The sequence below is a fragment of the Triticum urartu genome, chromosome 7A, assembly GCF_056163025.1.
Source record: "Triticum urartu cultivar PI428250 chromosome 7A, HENAU_Tu73, whole genome shotgun sequence".
NCBI lineage: Eukaryota > Viridiplantae > Streptophyta > Magnoliopsida > Poales > Poaceae > Triticum > Triticum urartu.
Genome location: NC_141879.1, coordinates 25,481,117 through 25,491,896, shown reverse-complemented (window position 1 = coordinate 25,491,896; position 10,780 = coordinate 25,481,117). Strand labels below are relative to the sequence as shown.

The 10,780-nt window shown below is 49.3% G+C and overlaps 1 long non-coding RNA gene across 4 annotated transcripts; it reads left to right on the top strand.

The window, feature by feature from the left end:
• Positions 1-2,921: 2,921 nt before the first annotated feature.
• LOC147957201 (uncharacterized) lies at positions 2,922-10,431 on the top strand. Of its 4 annotated transcripts, none has more exons than XR_015612396.1 (10): positions 2,922-4,178; positions 4,314-4,626; positions 5,299-5,971; positions 6,130-6,223; positions 6,316-6,387; positions 6,516-6,671; positions 6,770-6,833; positions 9,344-9,407; positions 9,577-9,693; positions 10,166-10,431. It is a non-coding gene; the product is annotated as an uncharacterized LOC147957201 (long non-coding RNA). The 4 variants fall into 4 exon arrangements; XR_015612395.1 differs by having other exon boundaries at positions 9,332-9,407; XR_015612394.1 differs by having other exon boundaries at positions 9,344-9,693.
• The last annotated feature ends 349 nt before the right edge of the window (positions 10,432-10,780 follow it).

Here is a 10,780-nt window from a genome sequence, read left to right as displayed (position 1 = left end):
ATTGTGTTGAAGCAGAATGGGCCGTATGGTGTGATGGGCCATCTTGTTTTGATGGTAACCGGAGTATGCGTCGAGGAAACACAACGAATCGTGTCCTGCGGTGGCATCGGTAATTTGATCGATACGGGGGAGGGGGAAGGGATCCTTTGGGCAAGCCTTGTTAAGGTCTTTAAAATCGACACGCAAGCGCCAGGATTTGTCCTTCTTTGGTACCATCACCAGGTTTGCTTGCCAGTCCGGATGTTTTATGTCTCTAATAAATCCGGCCTCCAATAACTTGGCTAGCTCCTCTCCCATTGCCTGTCTCTTCGGTTCGGAAAAACGCCGAAGGGCTTGTTTGACAGGTTTGAATCCTTTCTGGATATTTAAGCTGTGTTCTGCCAGCCTGCATGGGATTCCTGGCATGTCTGAAGGGTGCCAGGCAAAAATGTCCCAGTTCTCTTGTAGGAACTCTCGCAGTGCGGCTTCTACATCAGGGTTCAGTCGTGTCCCGATGGAAGCTGTTTTATTGGGGTCTGTTGGATGGACCTGAAATTTTACTATTACGTCCGCTGGCTTGAAGGATGTGGATTTGGATCTCTTATCGAGTATCACATCATCCCTATTAACCGTGGAGCGCAGCGCAGTCAGTTCCTCAGCCGCTAGGGCTTCGGATAGTGCCTCAAGGGCCAATGCGGCGGTCTTGTTTTCGGCGCGGAGTGCTATGTCCGGATCACTAGCGAGAGTGATAATTCCGTTCGGCCCGGGCATCTTGAGCTTCATGTACCCGTAATGGGGTATTGCTTGGAAGATTGTGAATGCCTCCCGCCCTAGTATAGCGTGGTATCCGCTATTGAAAGGAGCCACCTGGAACGTGACCCCTTCGGACCTATAATTATCCGGCGTGCCGAACACTACATCTAGTGTGATTTTTCCTATGCAGCGCGCTTCCCGACTGGGGATTATTCCTCTAAAGGTTGTGCTGCTTCGCTCGATGCAGTTCCAGTCTATTTTCATTTTTTGGAGGGTTTCCTCGTAAATGAGGTTCAATCCGCTGCCTCCATCCATGAGTACCTTGGTGAGGCGAAAGCCGTCCACTATTGGGCTGAGGACCAGTGCGGCTGGTGCTCGGGCTGTTCGGAATTTAGGTACATCGCTTGCATTGAAAGTAATAGCTGTGTCACTCCATGGGTTTATCGTTGCTACTTGATAGACTTCGGCAAGACTACGGAGTGTTCTTTTTCGCATATTGTTTGGTGCAAAAGTCTCGAAGACTGTGAGAACGGTACTGGTGTCCTCGGGGTGGCTTTCTGCGGCCTCCAAAGTTAAGAGGTCCTCGCCAATTTTGGCCACCTGCCGGAGTATCCAACATGCTCTAAGGCTGTGAGTCGGTGTGGCGTCCTCTGTACTGTGGATTTTACAGGGTCCATCAAGCCACCTTTCCAGTACGGTTCCATGCCCTGTAGAGGGTTTTGGCTTTTTGATATTTAACTTGGGTGTCTTACTATGATGCACCCTCTTAGTTCGGACGGGGTTGCTATTTAAGGCTGGATTATCCCAAAATTTTATTTCGGTTTTCCAGGCGCTTTCCATCGCACGGTACTTTTGTACTATGGACGCCAAGTCAGCGAAGCGTGTAATATCACGACGACTTATGGCGTTAAGTATTCCCTCGTCCGTGCAATTACTGCAAAAGATTGGAATTACGTCTCCCGCGCGGCAATCCTTTATCCTGTTCATAACCAGGAGGAATCTGGCCCAGTAATGATGTACTGTTTCCTCGGGCTTTTGCCTGATTTGGGAAAGATCGCTTATGTTCGGGCGGGCGGGGGGCGTTGAATCTGAAGCCTCACCCAATCTAAGATTCGGAGGCCGAAGAGCTTGCGAACTCTGAAGTTCGGAGCCTTGGATGTTGTCCAATGAATCTAGCCCGTTGCGTGATTCTAAGCCCAGGTCTTGAGTTACGTCCTCCCCTCCGCGGGTATCCGGCTTGGAGGGTCGGGAATTCGGATGTAGTTAGTCCTTAAAATAGATGAAGGGTCGCCGCACTGCGCCTCTACCACGACAACGTGGTGGGTGACCTGGGGAGAGTTAATTTCTGTTAGATCGGGTTTAAGCCCAACCTGGTCGTAATCCGTAGCGACCCCCAGGGCGGCGATGCGATCCAAGAGATCGTTTACGAAAGAGAGCTCCATCGGATCTAGCTGCTCGACCAGTTCCGAGCTGACGTGAAGGTTACTTTCGATGACCCGAGAGGTCACCGTCGGCGCAACGGCCGAACAGGCGGTCAGAGAAAACCACCTAGCCGGAGGGTTTGGCCGACAGCCAAGGCTCCCTTAGTAACGACGCCGTCTTTAAAGACGGGAAGAGGCATCCTTCCTGATTGCGACGACACAGAGGAACTCTCAATGAAAGCACCAATGTCGGTGTCAAAACCGGCGGATCTCGGGTAGGGGTCCCGAACTGTGCGTCAAGGCCGGATGGTAACAGGAGGCAAGGGACACGATGTTTTTACCCAGGTTCGGGCCCTCTCGATGGAGGTAATACCCTACTCCTGCTTGATTAATATTGATGATATGGGTAGTACAAGAGTAGATCTACCACGAGATCAAGGAGGCTAACCCTAGAAGCTAGCCTATGGTATGATTGTTGTGTATGAAGATGATTGTCCTACGGACTACAACCCTCCGGTTTATATAGACACCGGATAGGGTTAGGGTTACACAGAGTCGGTTACAATGGTAGGAGATCTGGAATATCCGCATCGCCAAGCTTGCCTTCCACGCCAAGGAAAGTCCCATCCGGACACGGGACGAAGTCTTCAATCTTGTATCTTCATAGTCCAGGAGTCCGACGGAGGTATAGTCCGGCTACCCGAACACCCCCTAATCCAGGACTCCCTCAGGTGGTCTTCAGTATTTGACTCTCACCAGACCTGACATTTCATTTGCAGTCAATAAAGTATGCCAATTCCTTCATGCTCCTACCACAGCTCATTGGACAGCAGCCAAGCGGATTTTACGGTATGTGAAGGACACATTAACTGTTGGTCTCACATTTAGCAAATCGTCATCTACTCTTATAAATGCATTTTCTGATGCTGACTGGGCTGGCTGTGTGGATGATAGAAGGTCCACTGGTGGGTTTGCTATATTCTATAGACCAAATTTAATTTCTTGGTGTGCAAAGAAACAGGCAACTGTCTCCAGGTCAAGTACAGAAGCAGAGTACAAAGCACTAGCAAATGCCACAGCAGAAGTCATTTGGCTCCAGTCCATGTTGAAAGAACTTAAAATTGCACAAGTGCAACCTCCTTGTCTTTGGTGTGATAATCTTGGTGCTACATATTTGTCAGCTAATCCAGTTTTCCATGCCAAGACTAAACATATTGAGATAGATTTTCACTTTGTCAGAGAACAAGTTGCAAATAAACAGTTAGAGGTCAGACTCATTGAACATATAAACCACGCTAGGCAACCCGCCTAGCGAGGGCACTTGCATCCCGCTTTTGATCTCGTTCGCTCGATCTGCCTCGCTGGAGGTTTTTCACCCCGCTATCAAAAATCCCACGGCTTTCCACATCACTTTTTCTTGCTCAGGCGGATGACAAGTGGGCCTTCGTCTCTCGCGGGCCTAGCTTGGAAGTGTGCGTGTTGTGTGTGCGTCGCCCGCGCCTTGCGTGAAAAATACATTAACCGCGCCCATCATGGATGATTCACCCACCAATCCCGTGTCCTCCTCCCCACCAATCCCCCGTCCTCCTCGAGGCCAGGGCACAACCCTATCCATGCCTTGCCGCCACCTCTCCTTCCCCCGCTCATCCTCTCCAGACGCCGCCGCCGCCGCCACCCCTGTCTCTCCTCCTCTCTCTCTTCGTGACCATCATTGCGCGTGCCCACCCGACGGATCAGGTGGCCAGTGCGGGATGCAATGGCACATCTGGCCAGAGGAGAACGGAGCGGTTGCATCTCCTGGCAACGGTAGTGGGGGCGGGCGAGGTTGCAAGGCGACGGGCGAGGCGGCGGCGGTGCCAGCAGATGGAGGAGCCGCTCTCAGGTCGAGCTGGGGCTGGCAAGACTGCAGGGCGACGGCCCGAGGCGGGGGTGCAAGGATCCGGTCGGTGTGCTGTTGCTGCCGCCGACGGACGGAAGAGGCACTCTCGGCCGGGTCGAAGTGGCAGCGCTGTCGGTGATGCCCAGGTGAGCTTCTCTGCGTCCTGATCCCCCTTTGCTCCTGGTCTTTATCCCTCTCTTTTTCTGCCCATCTATGCAATATTGTGCAAATGTGTGTGGTTCCTTTTTTTTTGAATAAACCTCTGACGGCAAGCCAAGCAGGGGCAAGGAAATGGGCAAGCGAGACCAGCGAGGGAAAGAACAGGGCGTGGCCTCACACACTGGCTCGTCGTTAGCTTCACCGTTACTTGCAGCTGAAGAAGACAAAGACCAGCAGCCGATGACGCCGTCCCAGCTGGTGTTGCTTACCACAGGCTCTGAGGTATGGTAAGATGTGATTCTTATTTTGAAGAGTGGCACGCTCGAGTTGTGAATCTGCTGCCATATGTTGGCTGAGGAAAATAATGGCACTTATAATATTTGTGCAGCCAAGCTTGCGAGATTTACGGACTTGGTGCAGTAACACTATAAGTAGGTAAAGATTCAGACCTCACCAAAGACATGTTCATCCTATTGCTTTCCTTGGTATTCCATAGATTATCTGCCCTGTATTCCTATTGCTTTCCTGGCTTGGTAAGTTTGTTAGCCTGAATTTCGTGAGGTGAATATGCTAAGTTTACATGTTGTAAATAGATTATGATCTAATAGCCAGCAATCTCTCGGCACATTTGCTCACAGTAGTTTGTGTCATTGATGTTTTTCGTAATGTACACATGCGCTTGTATCATGCTCCTCATATATTAGAATAGACCAGTTTTGTTCTAAGGTTTATTCATTTATTTATTTCTACGAGGTGGCTATCCAGTATTCAAATTAACCAGACCATTTTTTTACTTACCTATAGACCATTTTAGATCTACTCTGGCAACCAATATAGCCTTCAAGTCCACTAGAAGAAGCAGCTTGTGAAGCATCCAAGTGGTTAGCCTAGAGCACAATTAACAATTACCAGCTCATCAAAATTTATAGTTGAAGTTAGATAAAAAATTCAGTAACAGTGATCAAGTGGATGTACACCCAACTGGATTTATAGCTGAAGCAGAAATAAAAGGAAACTAGCAACAAAATAGATGTGTTACACGAGATCTGACTTAAAATGGCAGATTGCTTGAAGTTGCAGAACTAGCTAATCTTGAAATTACCTCAGGACCAAGGGGGTCTTCTGGGTGTCCACTACCCCATTCTGATTTATTCGTGACGGTTCAGCACATTCGTGAAGGTCGCCAGGCCTCCTTCAGGAACGGCTCGCACCCAGCCTTCAGGAACGTGGGTGCGTAAAATACTGCCTTTGTTTTGGCTTGGGAGGGGACGAAGAGTCAAAATCCCTAAACAGTTGTCCCCATCTCCCTAGTTGCATCCGGCCGCCTCCTCCGCGTCCGGCGCCGCCGCACCCCATCTTGTGCTTGACCCCAATCCCGCCGCTGCCGCCCCACGCCTCCAGCGCCGTCTCCATCCCCATGGAGGGCCGCTCCCTTGCCGTCCAGCCACTCCTACGACGCCTCCCTCTCGTCGAGGGGCGCCTCCCTCGCCGTCCAGCGCCGCCCCCTCGCCGCCCCCTCGCCGTCCAGCGGCTCCAGTGCCGCCTCCATCCCGATCGACGGGCGTCTCCCTCGCCGTCCAGCCACCCCAGCGCCGCCTCTCTCCCCGTTGACTGGGTCCTCCCTCGCCGTCCAGGTCTGCTTCCCTCGCCGTCTAGATCCGATTCCCACGCCGGCCAGCCGCCTCACCCTTCTGTCTCCCTCCCAGTCCAGCTCCTCCCACTACCGAGTCAAGTCTTGGCGAACTACAACCGACCTGAGGAGAGGAAGACCCAAAAAAAGGTAGCAGCATACACTTTTTTTCATTATTGGTGTCTAAATCCTAGCAGAGAGTTCAGCAGTAGCCGCAATGGTCTTTGTTTTAGTTAGATCTGTCGTAATAACACACCTAGGTACTGTATTTAATCAACTTGAAGTTGACATATTGTGTTTATTTTCAGAAATCTGAGAGAAACATAAATTGGAAACTAGAGGAGTTCTGGGCAACTTTATTAGTCTGAATCCCTAGCTGAGAGTTCAGCAGTAGCCGCAATGGTTGCTACATTACCTTCTCTGGGCAACTTTATTACATTTGTGATTTCTGAAGTAGACTACATAACCGAGTTGCTCTGTTCCTCCCGTACCAGGGTCCGAGGCTAGCATGTCAACTACCACGGCAAGGAAGGAGGCAACTTTCCTGCTACATTCATCGTCTGCAGGTATATTGTTCTTTATAGTCTATAAGATTAATAGAATATACACACAATTTGGAATGGCTGACATTGTAGGATAAATTAGTTCTGTATTAATTTTGAGGCTCCCTTCTTATCTTTTGTTTACATTACAGTTTGAAACTCTGAATGTAATACACATGCAACAAGCCTTATTACCAAGAAACACGTGGAATGTGAGGCGGCGGCGAAGCATTAGCTAGCGCGGGTGCGTCACCTCTGTGGTATTGTGGGCAATCACGGTTTTGGCAAGCTCACTGGAATCAAGTGAGGTGAGAATATCGATCTTCCAAACACCTATTTCTTCTTGCAAATTTAGAAAAGGGAGGTTGAGACATCATTTCCATTTCCCTATTTCTCTAATCTATAGGGCAGTGAGATAACGACGAATGTGGCAGCGAGAAATGATGGTTCTCCTGATCTTCCTTTCTGTGGTATCTTCTAAGGCATCCCTGATATGTCTCTTTTTGGTTCTTAAAATTTTCTTGCTATGAATAGTTCATCTCCTAAATATATCTTAATTCTGTTTGTCTCTAGGAGCGCGACATCGTAACCCAGACAAGTTCTTTCCAGATTTAGATATAGCTCAACATTAAAATCGCAACTTCGTGAGATTCTAAACCTGAAGGGAGAGCACTACGTAGCGTTCCTTTTTGATAGTTCTCTTTGTCATATCTCATTTGATAGCTACATCTATGCCGGTGCTAAATGCTTTTTACTTGGTTGCACTGCTGAAATTGAGCTGAATTAGGGCATCTCCAGCCGTTGGCCCCCCCAGGACGCATAAAAATCGCCCCCTGGGGGCTAGCCGGCGATGCACTCGGCGCTGGGGGCGGTTTTGCGCCCAGTCGTCGCCCCCAGCTCGCCCCCAGGCGCCGAAATTGGCCCACTTTGCAGCCCAATTTCGGCGAATAAACGGCCCATATGGGTGAGAATAGGCCCATATTCGGCGTGGTTTCGCCATGTCTCGGCGTTCAATTATCAACACAATTATTTCTTATCACATATTTCATCACAGAAAAATCAAATACTTCAACAAAATACTACAACAACAAATAGTTCAATACAAATTATACTGTTCAACAAATAAAAACTCGTATTTCATCACGAGGCGTCCCCCTTGAGCCTCCATAGGTGCTCAATCAGATCTTTCTGCAGTTGATGATGCACCTGTGGGTCTCGGATCTCCTGACGCATACTGAGATAGGCAGTCCAAGTTGCCGGTAGCTGGTGATCAACTTCGGCTAGAGGACCCTGCCTGTAGTATGGTTCAGTGTCAAACACTGGGTCTTCTTGCTCACTCTCGATGATCATGTTGTGCAAGATGACACAGCAAGTCATGATCTCCCACATTTGATCTTTCGACCAGGTCTGAGCGGGGTACCGAACAACAGCGAATCGAGATTGGAGCACACCAAATGCCCGCTCGACATCCTTCCGGCAAGCCTCCTGAACTTTCGCAAACCAGGCGTTCTTGCCTCCTGGCACAGGGTTTGAGATCGTCTTCACAAATGTCGACCATCTCGGATAGATGCCGTCAGCTAGATAGTACCCCTTGTTGTATTGGTGCCCATTGATCTCGAAGTTCACTGGAGGAGAATGGCCCTCAACGAGCTTGGCAAAAACAGGAGAGCACTGCAGCACGTTGATGTCATTGTGAGTTCCTGGCATACCAAAGAAGGAGTGCCAAATCCAGAGGTCCTGTGTGGCTACCGCCTCAAGCACCACACTGCAACCGCCTTTGGCGCCTTTGTACATCCCCTGCCAACCAAATGGGCAGTTCTTCCATTTCCAATGCATGCAGTCGATGCTTCCAAGCATCCCAGGAAATCCTCTTGCTGCATTCTGGGCTAGGATCCGAGCAGTGTCTTCCGCATTGGGTGTTCTCAAGTATTGTGGCCCAAACACCGCCACCACTGCCCCATAGAACTTGTAGAAACACTCTATGCTGGTGGACTCGGCCATGCGGCCATAGTCGTCGAGTGAATCACTTGGAGCTCCATATGCAAGCATCCTCATCGCTGTCGTGCACTTCTGGATGGAGGTGAATCCAAGAGCGCCAGTGCAATCCATCTTGCACTTGAAGTAGTTGTCGAACTCCCGGATGGAATTCACAATCCTGAGGAAGAGCTTTCGGCTCATCCGATAACGGTGCCGAAATGTTCTCTCGCCATGAAGTGGAGCATCGGCGAAGTAGTCGGAGTAGAGCATGCAGTAGCCTTGCAGACGATGCCGGTTCTTTGCTTTCACCCGCCCCGGCGCCGAGCCACCTCGCCGCGGCTTTTCACTGCTCGCCAGCAGCTGGGCGAGGGCGGCGAGCACCATCAGATGCTCTTCTTCCTGGACGTCGGCCGCGGCTTCCTCCTCCAGCAGCGCGGCGAGCTCTTCCTCCTCATCCGAGTCCATCGCCGAGACGGGCAAATTGCCGAACACCTTGCGCTCGGTGGCCGTCAACCCGCCGTTAAACCGTGCCTCCGCGGCCGGAAACTGCGATCGGAAACACCCAGCTGTTGCGGGAGGGGCTGCCGCGGCGAAGCGCTGCTATTTTCCGGCGGGGAATGGCTATCTACCGGAGTCGGGCGGTGGCCGTCGCCGGGATACAGCTAGTGGTGGCCGAGGGCGCGGGGGGTGCGAGGCGAGTCGGTGAAGAAAACCTTGACTTTTCCCCTGGCGGTGTGGGCCAGGCGTGCTTTTCCCTAGCGCCGGAGCCCCCAACGGCTCCCCAGCGCGCCGGGTTCGGCCTGTGACCGCCGGGCGGAAAAAAGGTCCGAACCGGCGATTTTCGGCGTCCTGGGGGCGCGACTGGGCCGTTTTTTCGGCGCCGGTGCCGAAAAAGTGGCCTGGGGGGGCCTGTTGGGGGCGCGGCTGGAGATGCCCTTGCACTTCTACAACTTTGTAGCTATATGTGAGCCTCCCACTAATTTTTTGACAGTTGCTTCGTTAGGTACACTCATCATTCATGGTTTTTTATTACCGTTTCTTAGCATACATGATATGCTTACCAACAGGTTCGTGGTACTACTGTCTGTGAACATTTCAAAGCTTAAGACATGGCAAACTGATGAGTTGGAAAACTTTATGATGCTATCACCATAATAGTTCCATGTACTAAAACCCAGTGTATATATAATAGGTATTTCCTGCTGACAAGTTATTTTCTTTGTGATTATTAATTAGGTTCCAAACCTGCTGTTTGATGTTGCTGGTATTATGTTTGGTCAATGGTATACCTTCTGGGAGTTCTTCTGTGAAAGTCTTTGATTGGGAAGACCAGCATCAAAGACTCGTATTCAGGTCTGTTCTATACATTTTTTATCAACTAATCCTTATTTTAGTTGTTTTCTAAGGTACTCTGGTCATAGACTATTGTAGTACAAGGTTCAGAGGTCCAACTTGTTTAATTTCATATGCACACTTGATACTGTTATAGTTGCTTTTAGCCACGAAGATTGTGATAACTATAGTCTTCAGATCTAAATTGTAGTCCTATGACAAAGTTATTGTGTAGCTGTTAATTCCTTGTGGTTTGGAGCCGTTTTAGAGAAAGTTAGAAGCCATTCATGCCAACAATACATATCGTCTTTATCTAGTTCTATTTGCTGGAAAGGACCTTATTTCACCAGACTTATTCATCTGTGTACTGTACAATGTGCATGTTCATCTCTTTTTTGTTTTCTGTATATCACAGTTATTCCTTTGGCTGTTTTTAGTTGAAATCTGTTTCAACATTAGAAGTACTTAATACTTACAATTTTTTTCCTTTTAGGTGGATGGATCTTCCCAACCCTAAGAGCATGCTGGTACTCTGTTTGGCAGCTTCTTCTCATGCTGAGAAGACCATGGTGCTACTCCGACCAAGGAGAATCATTTAGGAATGTATTTTCTGACTGTTCAGCTTCGTTTGTCTTTTAGACGGGCTAAATGGAGCAGCTCTTGTTCTTTTTAAGTTTTTGGGAACCATGAGTTGGAATATCATTTTGTGAACAATTCAAGATATTACAATGAATGTGATCTTATTTACTTGGTTGTGCATATTGCTGTGCAGAAATATGAATGGAATCAATTTGTATTTTAGCTGAATTTTGAATGATTTAATGTAATAGCTACCAAATTTGCTGTTCTCTTCTGTACAGTAGAATAGACATCATGAGAAGTTCAATCCTGAAGGTGTATTCCTGACGGGGATACCTTCAGGAAAGACAAACTCAGGGCAAAATGTCGTCCGTCAGGAAACGCCGTCAGGAATGTATTTCCTGACGGTTACCTTCAGGAATGAAAGTCGTTCCTGACAAGCTATTGCTGACGGGGTCCGACGGGGTATTCCTGACGGTGTAGGCATGTTCCTGACGGGAATGGCTTATTCCTGACGGTTTTCGGCCGT